General features: G+C 44.7%; 1 long non-coding RNA gene across 1 annotated transcript; it reads right to left on the bottom strand.

Moving 5' to 3' along the window:
* Positions 1–312: 312 nt before the first annotated feature.
* On the bottom strand, positions 313–12297 carry LOC309333663. The gene is made up of 3 exons (XR_014152653.1): positions 12169–12297; positions 10248–10361; positions 313–709 (listed from the first exon to the last, which is right to left on the bottom strand). It is a non-coding gene; the product is annotated as an uncharacterized lncRNA (long non-coding RNA).
* Between the last annotated feature and the right edge of the window lie 986 nt (positions 12298–13283).

The following is a 13283-nucleotide window of genomic DNA, read 5'->3' on the forward strand; positions in this document are numbered from 1 at the left end:
ATTGCATGGCGGCGGCGTGGCAACAGTGGGAGGCCCCATTAGCTAAAGTGTTGCTTCAGGTTAAGAACAGTTTCAGGTTAAGAACGGACCTCTAGAATGAATTAAGTACTTAACCCGAGGTACCACTGAATCGGTAAAAAACCAAACATGCAAGATAAAATCAGCAATAAACTAAAAAAACAGATTAAGATATACACCAACATTCTACATGTCTGGACAGGATTGTCTAATCAGAATTGCTTTTAAGCAGGTACCAAAAAGAGTACAGTGAAGAGACCTTCCTGATGTCAAGAGGCAGGGAATTCCAAATGACCAATTTCTTACAAATACAGAACAGGAACCATGTGTCCAATCAGGGTGAAACGACATGGGTCTCTTGAGGTAACATGAAAAGGGGGTCCTACAAGCAGCTGACTCTTGACATCCAGGTGTTGGATCCAGCCATGTTGTTCTGGTCAAACCACATGCTGCTGGTGGGCGGGCCAGATGAAAAAAATGGGTGGAGCAATGAATGTAAATTTGATGGGGTCTGCACAGATATGAGGAATCCTGTGTCCTGTCAACTAAAGTCTAGTGTCCAGATCAAGTGATGTCCTGGTACCACTCTATCCTGCCTTGGTTAGACCACACCTGGAGTCCTGTGTCCAGTTCTTTGGGTCTGGTAACCAAGCACCATGAGGAATGGTTGAGGGAACTGGGTTTGTTTAGCCTGGAAAAGAGGAGACTGATATGAGATATGATGGCCATCTTCAAATATCTAAAGGGTTGTCATATGGAAGATGGGCCAAATTTGATTTTTCTTGCTCTGCAAGGTAGGATCCAAGCCAGTGGCAGCAAGTTACAAGAAAAGAGATTCTGACTAAACATTAGGAGTTCTTTAGCTGTGATACCTGCATTGAAGATGGTTGGAGTAGATGACCTTTGGTTGTGCCAACTTTACAATTCTATTATTACTAAACCATACTGGGAAATGTTAATCTGTGAGGGGAATAGGAGTCTCCTAAGAACTCTCAGCGTACTACATCTCCCAGAATTCTTTGGGGAAAGCCATGACTGTGGCATCATAGATTTGGATGGGAAAAGATTCCCCATTCTGCCTTTTATTATTCCTCCTTCCTCCACCACCCAGCCAAAGAACCTCACCAGTTGGAGAAGTGGAAAGCATGAAGCAATACCAGGGGCCAGAAGCTTCAGAAGAGGGAGAAGCACAGCGAGCTGGCAGTGAGGACTAGGAGCTTGAAACCAAAGCATGAGAGTGGCAATTAAGAATTGTGGAGACTTAAGGAGGTGGATGATGAGCTCATCTTTTTTTTTTTCCTTCTGTATACGTGAGTCGACTCCTCCACACTCTTCGTGCCTAAACTGGGGTTTCTGAATTGGCTGCATGCCTCACAAACAATGTACAAGGATGCCAGAGGGCAGCTCTGGGAGGAACGGAGGCAGGGCTGAGCCAGCATAGGCCCTGAGAACGCTTTGAGCCCAAAGAACTCTCTCTCTGAATCTCTTGATCTCCAGCTAGGCACTCAGCAGCTAGGCAGCGTGTTCAGGAGGCGGTTGTCATGGCAACCCCTGGCACTCATTTCCCCCCATCTCAGATGCAAATGAATTACAATTTTATTAGTGTGCCGAATTTCAAGGAGGAGGGAGCATTGGATTTGGGGGGGGGGAGAGAGCTTCGGAAGGAGCGCTTTTTTAGATTCATTTGCAGGAGAATGCGCGCCTGTGTGTTTATAGGGGAGAAGCGTTATAATGTTCCCATGTACAATTAAGGTAAACCAAAACAAATGCAAATCCAGACGCTTCATCCAGAAAGTGCAGAGTGCTGAGAATTTCTAACTCTTCATGCCTGGGAATTGGCTGCTCGCAGATGGGGTCAAAACAAACTCTGCACATGCTCAGAGGTGCTGTTCTTCCTCCAACCTACCTTTGCAAAAATAATAACAATAATGCACCCACGTGATGCAGACCTGGTAACGGTACAGACAAATGGAGCCACTCAAGTGCATTCGAGAGGAGAATTTCTGAGTGGATACTACTAAGAGCAGACCTATTGAAATTAATGAACCAATCTTAGACCTCTCCATTAACTCAGAGCAGGACTCAGCTGAATGCAACTGTCTGTTGCTACTCCCACAGTATAGGGGAGTATATATTGGAATAGCCCTACAGCAGCACTGAGAAATCTGAGACCCAGGGACCAGATGTGGCCCTCCCACCCTCCCTGTGTGGCCCTTGGAACTCTACCAGGCCACACACCCTGTCCCCAGGCCACACCCCTCACCAGTTCTGCTCCACACCCTCCTTGAGTGTTTATGGCCAAGCTGGAACATGCCCATGAGCTTTGATCATGTCTCTTGTTTTCCTGGATGGAGGCGACAGAGGGGCATGTATAGAAACTAGTACAAAAGCAAAATTTACATTAATTGCTCCTTACACTTTTGCCCCTGGCTCCATCCACTACTGGCATGTGTGGCCCCCAAAGGCTGTGTAGATGGGATTGCAGCACTCAGGCTGAAATAGATTCTCCAGCCCTAGAGTAGAAACACCTGACTTTTGCATAGCTGGAGTTACACCCATTCCCCCACCCACCCACTTTTTCCTCTGCCCCCGCCCACCACTTGCATGTGGCTCCTAGAAGGTTGCAGAAAAGGAAATACAGCCCTCAGCCAACCCATGCCATGCCATGCATTCAGCATCCGTTACTCTGCCTATTGTTGCATCTGGCCCTGCCTAGCCCTGGCATGTGGTCCCTGCAAAGTTCCCTATGGGGGAATGTGTCCCTTGAGATGAAAACATTTTCCTCAGTCAGAGACCTCAATCCTTGTTCATGGGCCTGAACACTGCAGTCTTTCCTCATAGGGTAGTTGATCCATCCCCATCTGATCATTTCAAATACAGCTATTGAAATTCTCCTGGCTCCTGCTTCTTTGGATGTTTTCAAGTTCGAGTGCTAGGAGAGAAGGAGAAAACTTTTCTCCATACAGTGGTACCTCAGGTTACAGACACTTCAGGTTACAGACGCTTCAGGTTACAGACTCCGCTAACCTGGAAGTAGTACCTCGGGTTAAGAACTTTGCTTCAGGATGAGAACAGAAATTAGGCAGCGGTGACGTGGCAGCAGTGGGAGGCCCCATTAGCTAAAGTGGTACCTCAGGTTAAGAACAGTTTCAGGTTAAGAACGGACCTCCAGAACGAATTAAGTTCTTAATCCAAGGTACCACTGTACCATCATTTTATTCCACCACTTTTCCTCAACTTTTCTGAACTAAACAAGAGCTTTCAGGGGCAGGAAGGAGACTTGGAAAAGAGCCCTCCCCTTGCCCCAGACCATCATTTCATCCTCCCTTTCTTGACATGTCAGGACATCTGTTCGTGGCTTCCCTCCACACACCCTGCTTTCGCCTCTGGCTGCCTCCTTCCCTTGTTGTGAGAGTGAGTCAGATTTTCCGAGATATGGAGGCTGCTGCAGCTGCAAACTTTGCTCTCTATGCGAGTCATGAAAAAGTGTGACCAGGGCAGGGGTTGGCTGCGGGATGCTTCTGGGCTGACTCACACACGCAAACACAGCCTGCAAAAAACCTTGACTGGGCCGGGGAAAGCAGACATAAGAACATTTTACCTGGTCACTCAGGAGCCCAGGAAATGTAAAAATAACCTGGCTGATAGATCAAGCCACCAAAGGCTCACCAAGTACAGTCTCCAGTCTTCACAATGTCCAACCAGCTGCCCAAAAGGGATGCCCCAAAGCAGGATCAGAGTGCACCCTCCCCACTTGCAATTCCCAGCAACTGGTATTCAGAAGGATACTGCCTCTAACAGTGGAGGTAGGACATAAATTGAGCCCTGCTGGATTAGGCCAAAGGGGACCCATCTAGTCCAGTATCTAGTTCTCATGGTGGCTAGCCAGACTCCCTCCACTGTTGGAGGCAGGATGTCTCTGAATACCAGTAGCTGGGAATCACAGGTAGAGAGACTTGCTGCTGCACTCAGGTCTTCCTATAACAGGCATCTGCTTGGCCCCTATGGGACCAGAGTGCTGGACTACATGGGCCCCCTTTGGCCTGATCCAGAAGCAAGGCCTGTTTGTCTGGAGGTCTATGGCAACAGTAGAATCTCCATGCTCAGGAGCAGTCTACCTCTGAATACCAGTTGTTGGGAAACCCAAGAGTGGAGAGTTGCTGTTGCACTCAGGTCCTGCTTGTGGGCTTCACATAATGAACATCTTGTTGGACACTATGATAGCAGGATACTGGACTTGATGAACCCTTTGGCCTCATCCAAGAGCCATGCTTTTCTTACATTCTAATGTTTACTTAGGACTAGATGTGGATAAGATTACAGCTACAGTGTGATTTCAAGCGGACTGCGGCAGAAACTCAGGACTAACAGAGCCTTACCAAGAACAGTGACATATTTGCAGCGGAACAGCCAGAGACACTGTGCATGATGCACCCACCACTAGCATCTGCAGTGTGCATTCAGAAACACTCCCACCTGTCAACACACTTTCATGAGAGGCTCTGCAACACACTGAAAGAAATAAGCTCCCACTGTAGATTAGGCCTCCTGGGGGGCACACACGGGACCCCTGGAACTTGCTGGAAATGCGGGTCCCTGCAGGGTTTCCTAAAGAGCCTTGTTCATGGGAGTCTGGGGGTAATTATATGCCAGGGGAGTGTGAGATCCAAACCCTTCCTGACCTGAGGCTGCAGAGTTCCATGGATCGATGGCAAAGAGGCTCTTTTATTTTCCTTCGGTGTTTCGCTGACGGATGGAAAAATCAATGCCCCACAGAAGAGAGAGGAGGGGGAAGGGGAGAAGGGGAGGGGAGAAGGAGGAAAAGTCAGGTGGGGGTGAAGAAAAAGAAAGAAGGCAAGGAAGACTGGGTTGAGAGAAGACGCTGCCACTGGGTTGGGCTGTCTTCAACTGGTCAGTTTCAAACTTTTATAGCCATTTAGTTGGCTAAATGGTGATAATTTTAGGGTTTCTTATTGGTGTTGCTGATTATTAATTTTTCCTCCTGTCCTTCCTCCCACACAGGCAAGAAAGCCATGAATGTTCAAAGTGGTATTGTAGTGCTTTAAATGTATGGTGTGCGTGAAATAAGATAGATAGATTAGACAGGTAGATAGATAGATAGATAGATAGATAGATAGATAGATAGATAGATGCAGGGCATGGTGAAAGTGGATAGAAAAAGGGTTTTCTCCCTCTCTTATCATAACACTGGAACTCACGGATGTCCAAAGAAGCTGAATGTTGGAAAAGTCAGGACAGATAATAGAAAGTACTTCTTCACACAATACATAATTAAACTATGGAACTCACTCCCACAGGAGGCAGTGATAGTCACCAATTTGGATGGCTTTAAAAGAGAATTGGACATATTCGTAGAGATGAAAAGGGTTGCCAATGGCTACTAGCAATGATGGCTATGCTCTGCCTTCATAGTCAGAGGCAGTAATGCTTCTGAATACAGGTTGCTGGAAACTACAGGAGGGCTGATCACTGCTGTTGTGCTCAGGTCCTGTTTGTGGACTTCCCATAATAGGCATCCGGTCAGCCATTGTAAGAGGAACAGGATGCTGGACTAGATGGTCATTGGCCTGATCCAGCAGCCGGACTCTTCTTATGTTCTTATGTTAGGTGATTGACAAGTGAGCAGTCCCATCCCCCTGTCAAGATTGACCCAAGGGGTGGGGTGGGGTGGGGATGGGAAGAAAGGGATCTGGCAAAGGCAAAGAAGAGGAGAATTTGGGTGCCCTCCATAATGAAGATCTGCTGGGAACATCTAGCCCAAGCACCATCACTATCCCCAAACCAGTATATTAGGAATCAGATGAATATAGAAAGCTGCCTAATACCAAGTCAGACCATTGGTCCATCTAGCTCAGTATTGTCTGCACTGATTGGCAGGCGCTCTCCAGAGTTATAAGCAGGGAGTCTTCCCTCAGCCCTGCTTGGAGATGCCATTGGATATTGAATCTGGGACCTTCTGCATGCAAAACAGATGCTTACCATGGAGCTATGTCCTCCAAAATAAAAATAAAGTAAGATTCTAGACCTTATGGTACACAGCTGGAGATAGTCATGCTTCTGAAACCTCAGGAGGGGAGAGTGCTCTTTCACTCATATCTGCTTGTGGGTTTCCTATGATGCACACCTGGCTCGTCACCATGAGAACAGAATGCTGGACTAGATGGGCCTCCTTTCCCCCGATCCATCAGGGCTCTTTTATGTTCTTCACATTGGTCCATCTGGTTCAGTACTGTCTACACTGACTGGCAGCAGCAACTCTCCAGGATTTCAGGTAGGGGAATTCCCAGCCCTACCTGGAGATACCATTGGATACTGAAGCTGCGCCTTCTGCATGCAAACCAGAGGCTCTGCCACTGAGCTGCACCCCTCAGGAGGAGCTGGGTGCACTCACCCCAATGGGGGTCCAGTAGCACTATCAATGCCATCAGCTCTCAAAAATACCTGGAACTGGCTTTGATTCCACCTGCTGACAGAGAAGCAGATTTAATCTTCCTTTGGACACACAATGTCCTGAGATAGAGCGGAAATGTGCTGCTAATGTTGGCGCCTGGCACCAGCTCTCCAGAGTAATATCTACAGGCCCCAGTCTGACCCTGGCAAGTTGGCCAGGGTGTCAGCTGTCACACTCTGACTTTTTATAGCTCAGGCTGTGCAGACAACAGCTAAAAATAAATCTCAATTTCCAAGGACCCCCGGACCCAGGCTTCGCAAGCAGAGCTCACGACACAAACACAGCCCGCACTTTCTGAGCATTTGAAAGAGAAACATTGTGCATAAGAACATAAGAGACTGCTGGGTGAGGTCCATCTAGCCCAGCATCCAGTTGTGGCCAAACAGATGCTCCAATCAGAAATCAGCAAGCAGGATTCAAGTACATAAGCCGTCTCTCCTCTTATGGTTTTCAGCAATTAGCATTCAGAAGCATTGCTGCCTCCAACTGCAGAGGCAGAGCATAGCCCTTAACAGCTTGAAGCCAGCTTACTCGCAAGACTGCCTTACCCCTTATACACCAACTAAACCACACTGATCTGTGGAACTGACCCTGTTATACAGGTGCCACATAACACCCACATTTGTAAGAAATATATATTTTAGTGTGGCAGCACCTACACCCTGAAACTCCCTACCTATTGACATCAAGCAAGCACCTTCACTGTACTCTTTTCGGCACCTGCTAAAAATATTTTTTTTTAGATAAGCCTATCCGGATGTTTAGAATGTTATTGTTTTATTCTCTTTGTTAATTGTTTTGAGGTTTTGTTTCGTTTTTACAATCTAGGAGCATATAAATTTTATGAAATAAACAAACAAATAGAGCCGTCGATATTCCTCTCCTCCATGAATTTGTCTAAAGCCGTCCAGGTTTGTGGCCTTCACAGCCTCCTGAGGGAGCAAGTTCCATTGCTTAACTGCACTGCATGAAGAAGGTTGTTCTATTGTCTGTCCTGAACCTTCTAAAATTCAGCTTCATTGGATTTCCATGAATTTTAATGTTAACACCAGGACATGCCCAATACATTTTGGCACCTGAGACAAACCACAATGTGCCGTGTGCATCCTAAGAGTGAAGATCTCCATGAGGAATGGGGGAGGGAATCAAATCAACTTTACCCAATGATTAAAGTGGGGATCAAAGGCTGTCATGGGTGGGAAACAGGCCTGCTCTGAATCATTCCCAGTAGGTGCAGAGCCCAGGAAACCCCAGAGGGCAGTCTCTGCCATTTCCTCCCTAGCGGTAGGAGGAGACCAGCAGTGCCTCCTGTTCACAGAGTGTCTGCTGTAGAAGCAGCAGAAAGAGTTGAAACTCCTGGTTTGACACAGAAGGTGTTTTATTCATTCATTCATTCATTCATGAAATTTCTACCCTGCCTTCTTTCCAAAGGAACTGATGGCAGCAAACCTCCAAATATCCAAACAATACAATTAAAAATCAAAATATGAGTGAGGCACAATCTGGTCGCAGATGGTTCAATGTGCCCCAAGCCTGAAAGAAGATGGTAAAAGAAAAATACACCCTGACTTACTGTAGTAGTAGTAATGCCGGTCAGTGCAGACAGTACTGAACTGTATACTGTATACTGAATAGTATTACTGAATAGTATATTGCAGCTTCCTGTGGTCCTGTTTAACTGATCCATTTAGTCAACAACATCAACCCTACCATGTGGATATCCCTTGCAGACGATCGCAGTGCATCCACAGCAGTGATCAGGGAATGAATGACAACTGAGAAGAGTGCAAAGAGAAGACACGCCATAGTGCATGTGCAGCAGCACAACTGGACACCTCCATCTGCCCCAGATGCAAGAAAACATTACCGTACTCTCCTGTATTGGTCTCTACAGCCACATCAGGCACTGAAACCTTCCAAAGGCACACTCCTCCATTGTCTCCCAAGACAGACAGATGCCAACCATTCAAAACTATTAGGACTAGAGACTTATTTTCTTTTTAGAAGAAAGGCCATGTCTTAGGGTTACTGAGATGCTTTGCAATGTTGATTGTCACTCCTTCAGTCTCCAGATAGGACTGAGAGAGACCACTGCCAGTCAGTGTCGACAGTACTGACCTAGGTGGACCAACAATCTGACTTCATTCAAAGGAACTTTATTTGGAGCTGTGAGAATGAAGGTGCATACGTCAGTGGTTGAGAACATGCTGTTCATGCAGAAGATCTAATTCTCAATACTTGGCACCTCCAAATAGGGCTGGGGAAAAGGCCTTAAACTTTGGAGTGCCATTGACCATCAGTGTAGACAATACTGAGATAGAGGGACCAAATGACTCAGCAGAAGACCGTTTTCTGTCCTTCCTGTGCTGCAGAAGATGCTGGTGATCAGCTCTCATCTTGCTTGCTGCTTTTTACTGGCCACCTCCCCTTCACACATCCCCCCCCCCACCAGCCTACAAAATACGACATCCCCAAGCAACCACTTAGATTGATGGTGCAGTTGAGCCAGGCTTTGTCAGTGGGGAGCAGCCCCTTCCACCCCTGCTGAAATAGCAGAGAACCAGGTACTCTTTTGATAACTCTGCAAGGATCCCACCTGACCCTTCATAAGCACCAGGATCTCACAGCCTCAGGCTACAGACTGGAAAGGAGGCTGTCAGAGCACTGATCATCTGTTAGGGGCAGGTGAAAATGAGCCCCCTGGCCATCTTTGCAGTGCCCTCTTGCCCCTACCTCCATTACATGCCAGGGCCATGCCAGGGCTTATTGTTAAAGGACTGTGATTAGAGGAGGTGCTGTCACCCGATTAAAGAAATCCAAAGTTGGCTTGTTGTTTGAGTCAGGCTGCAAGCCTGTGCATGCTTACGCAGGAGGGGGGATGGAGGAGAAACCCAATTCAGTTCACATTTAAAGGAGAACCATCCAACACATGGATCCTTTACAATTCACAGATCTCCTGATTTTGCAAGCAATGTGCACAAAAATGCTTATATTATGGTAAAATGTGCATGAAAATGCATTTGTTTGTTTGTTTACTACAAAATATTTTTTATTGATATGCAAGTAAGCAAAAACTTAAGAAAAGTGATTGATTAATAGGTATAGATAGATAGATAGATAGATAGATGATAGATAAATATCCTCAAAGTAAAATAAATAAACACAAACACACACGTACGTGTGTGTGTGTGTGTGTGTTTGTGTGTGTGTGTGTTATTTACTGCATTTCTATCCCACCTATTTTTCTATGGAGCTCACATTTGGCTTATGTGGTTCTCATCCATTTAATCCCCACAACAACCCTTTGAGGTAGGCTAGGCTAAGAGAGAGGAACTGGTGCAAAGTCACCCAGTTTCATGGCTGAGTGGGGATTATAACCCTGTTCTCCCAGATCCTAGTCTGACACTCTAACCACTATACCATTACTGACTCTAGGAATATAACAAAAAGAGTGGAGGTCATGGAAACATAGGATTGTAGAGTTGGAAGGGATCTGAAGGGTCATCTAATCCAACCCCCTGCAGGGCAGGAATCCAGCCCACAACTGTCTGTGGGTGGGCTTGAAGCACAACCTTCTATTTAAGTGATTTTTATTAAAGCTTGAAAATAAACAAACATATATACAGAAAACAACATCAAATATCAAGCATCTTTTTTAACATAAATATTGAAACGAAATAAAGAAGAGAAAAGAAAAAGAAAAAACTTCTGATTCTCCATCTCTATCAGCTTTAAAAACTTAAAACAAAATTCTTACCTCATAATAATACCCAGCTCTTCTAATGTCCATAAACCGGCCGTTTTTCCGGTCTTTGAACCCAGATATCACAAGCTTATTTTCCTTATTGCTCAAAAAGTCCATAAGGGGTTTCTAATCATTAATAAATGTCAACAATGATTTTTCTATTATTAACCACATCAGCTTTGCCATCTCAGCCAAATACATTAATTTCAATAACCATTCTTCCATATTAGGTAATAATAAGTCCTTCCATCTTTGTGCATATAACACTCTCGCCACCGTGATCATATATTGCAGTAATATTCCATATTCTTTTTCTAGTTGTATATCCATAAGCCCCAGCAGGAGAAGATCTGAACCACCAACCTTCTGGTTAACAGCCAGGTACACTGACACAGGTCATAACCCTATTGCACAGCATTCGTATTTGTCACAGGTGCCAACCAATCCCAGATAAATAATTGTGTCCCCAAAATATTTGCAAAATAAGAAACACATATCCAAAACATCCAATGAAGCAGGTGGCAAAGACGATTGTGATTGCTATGGAGTGGTGCAAATCTCTTACACGCCATGCTAATTTTTCTAGAAGAGCAATATTCCAAACAATATACACTAAAGAAGAAACATTGAGATTTTACATTTTTGCACAACTGATTGTCATGCAGACGTTTTAAAAAAATATCAGTAAATTTGTGGATTTTTAAGAAAAGGTTGTTGGATCACACCATGGTTCTAGTCCAGCATCCTGTTCTCACAGTGGCCAACCAGTCGCCCCAATAGGAAACCAACAAGCAGGAACCGGGTGCAAGAGTCCTCTCTCCTTCTGTGGTTTCCAGCAACAGCATTACAGCCTCTGACCATGGAGGCAGAGCACAGCCATATTGGCAAGTAGCCATTGATTGCCTTCTTCTCTATGAATTTGTCCAGTCCTCTTTAAAGCCTTCTAGACTGGTGGCCATCACTGTCTCTTGTAGGAGTGAGTTCCATTGATTAACTATGTGTTGCATGAAGAAGGAAGAGAGATATTTTAGCGCGGCAGCGCTAACACTCTGGAACTCCCTGACAGTTGACATCAGGCAGGTACCTTCGCTTGAGTCCTTTTGGCACCTGCTGAAAACATTTTTTGCTTGCACGAACCTTCCAAAAGTTGACAAATCTGTAGTTTTAGCTTTATATTCTGATTTGAATTTGATTTTTAAATAAAATAAAACTTGTATTTTACTATAGTTTTGGGGGGATAGATGTTTAATGTATATTTTATTTTTTTAAAAACAGGAACTTATACTTAAAAGTTTTACTTACAGATAAGCAGTATACAAATTTGTTAAATAGATGACTAACTACATCATCCTAGTTATTTAGCTATCTGACAGTGGAATGAGCTTCCTTGGACCGGGGTAGACACTGCTTCATTGGAGACCATCTGTCAAGCATTCCTGCATTTCAGGGGGTTGAACTAGATGACCCTTTGTGTCCCTTCCAACTCTACAGCTCCATGAGTATGATTAAAATGCTGGTCAGTATAAACAATGGCAACCATACCAATCTTATTATGCCATCCAATAAAGGTCATTAAAGTCAGGGTGTTGTTGTTTTGTTGTTGTTGTTGTTGTTTTGGCGCCCTGACCTATCCTGGTTTTTTATTATTGATTTCCCTGTTATTATTTGTTTGTATGTTTTTATACTTCTGTTTAACTGATTCTATGTCATATTTTGGATGTCATGCTATTGTTTATCATTTTGATGCTGTATTATCACTTAGAGATCTTTAAATGTTCAGTGGTTTATAAATGCTTTTAAATAAAATAAACTGTTTTCTGAGGGGGGAAAAGACTCAGTTTTATTTCAAAGCGTTTATAAACCACTGAACATTTAGTGCTATATGGCGCCAGAATTTCGGCTCACTTAGTGTTGAAGGAAGCACAGTTCTTACCTCATAATGTTGCATGAAGGGGGCAGTGGTCTGACAGAAAAGACAAAACCATCGCTTCCTTCAACAGTATAAACTGGATCCAGAGTTGGGCCTGATTTTATAAAACGGGCTTTATAAGGCATGGTATTTCCTGATTGGCTTGGAGGGTCAGATGACCTCAATATGAACACTCAAAGGTCAGCTGACTCTCTTAGGCTAGAACCTGCAGCCTTGAGGGCACCCTTTTCACAAAGGCAGGGTTATTTTAGTCCAAGAGCTACATGTCCTCATTGTAAACCTTCTAGGGGCCACATACCAAAGTGAGTAGGGGCAAAGTGTGGGGGGGGGGGAAGAGCCACCCCCCTCACACACAAACCTTTTCCTATTTTTAAATAAAAACAATCCTTATGAATCTGAGTTGAATTTAAACTGAAGTTCTAATTAATACCTATAATTAATTCCATTAAATAAATGTCCATAATTAATTCAACTAAACTAAGGCCTCTAATGAATCAAACTGCATTTGTCAGAGGGCTGTTGTGTGGTGGCATTAAAAATTGGCTGGGAGGCCAGATCCTCCTATACCTACTATACTAAGGTCTAGTATCCCTGGTGTCCTGAGAGCCCAAAAAGCTTATAATACAGAAAGTGAAGCACAGGTGATCAGTGGAGCCCCTCGTTCAAGATGCTCCCCGCAAGAGAGGAGAACATGGAATGGGCATGAGTGGATGGCTGGTCCATTGTGGATCCTGGTCCAGAAAGGCAAGCTAGATAGGAGGATGTGCAGAAGTATATTCAGTAGGGTACTGGCAAGTGGAGGGTCCCTTGAGTGTCATAGCCATGTCTGCTCACAGCTACAGCCACTCACAACCATGCCCCCTTCCACAATTCTGCAGCCTTCTAAGATGGAAGGTGGAGCAGGCTTTTTTTCTGCTACTCCATAGGGTAGGAAACATACCAATAGATTCAAATGACAAGAGAGGAGATTCCAACTAAACCTTAGAAATAACTTTCTGACAATAAGAGCTGTTTGACAGTGAAAAGGACTCCAGAAGGTGGTGGACTCTCCTTCACTGGAGGTTTTTAAGCAGAGGTTGGGTGGCCCTATGGTAGGGATTCTTTAGGTGTGATTCCTG

Source organism: Podarcis erhardii, assembly GCF_964252035.2.
Source record: "Podarcis erhardii genome assembly, chromosome: Z".
NCBI lineage: Eukaryota > Metazoa > Chordata > Lepidosauria > Squamata > Lacertidae > Podarcis > Podarcis erhardii.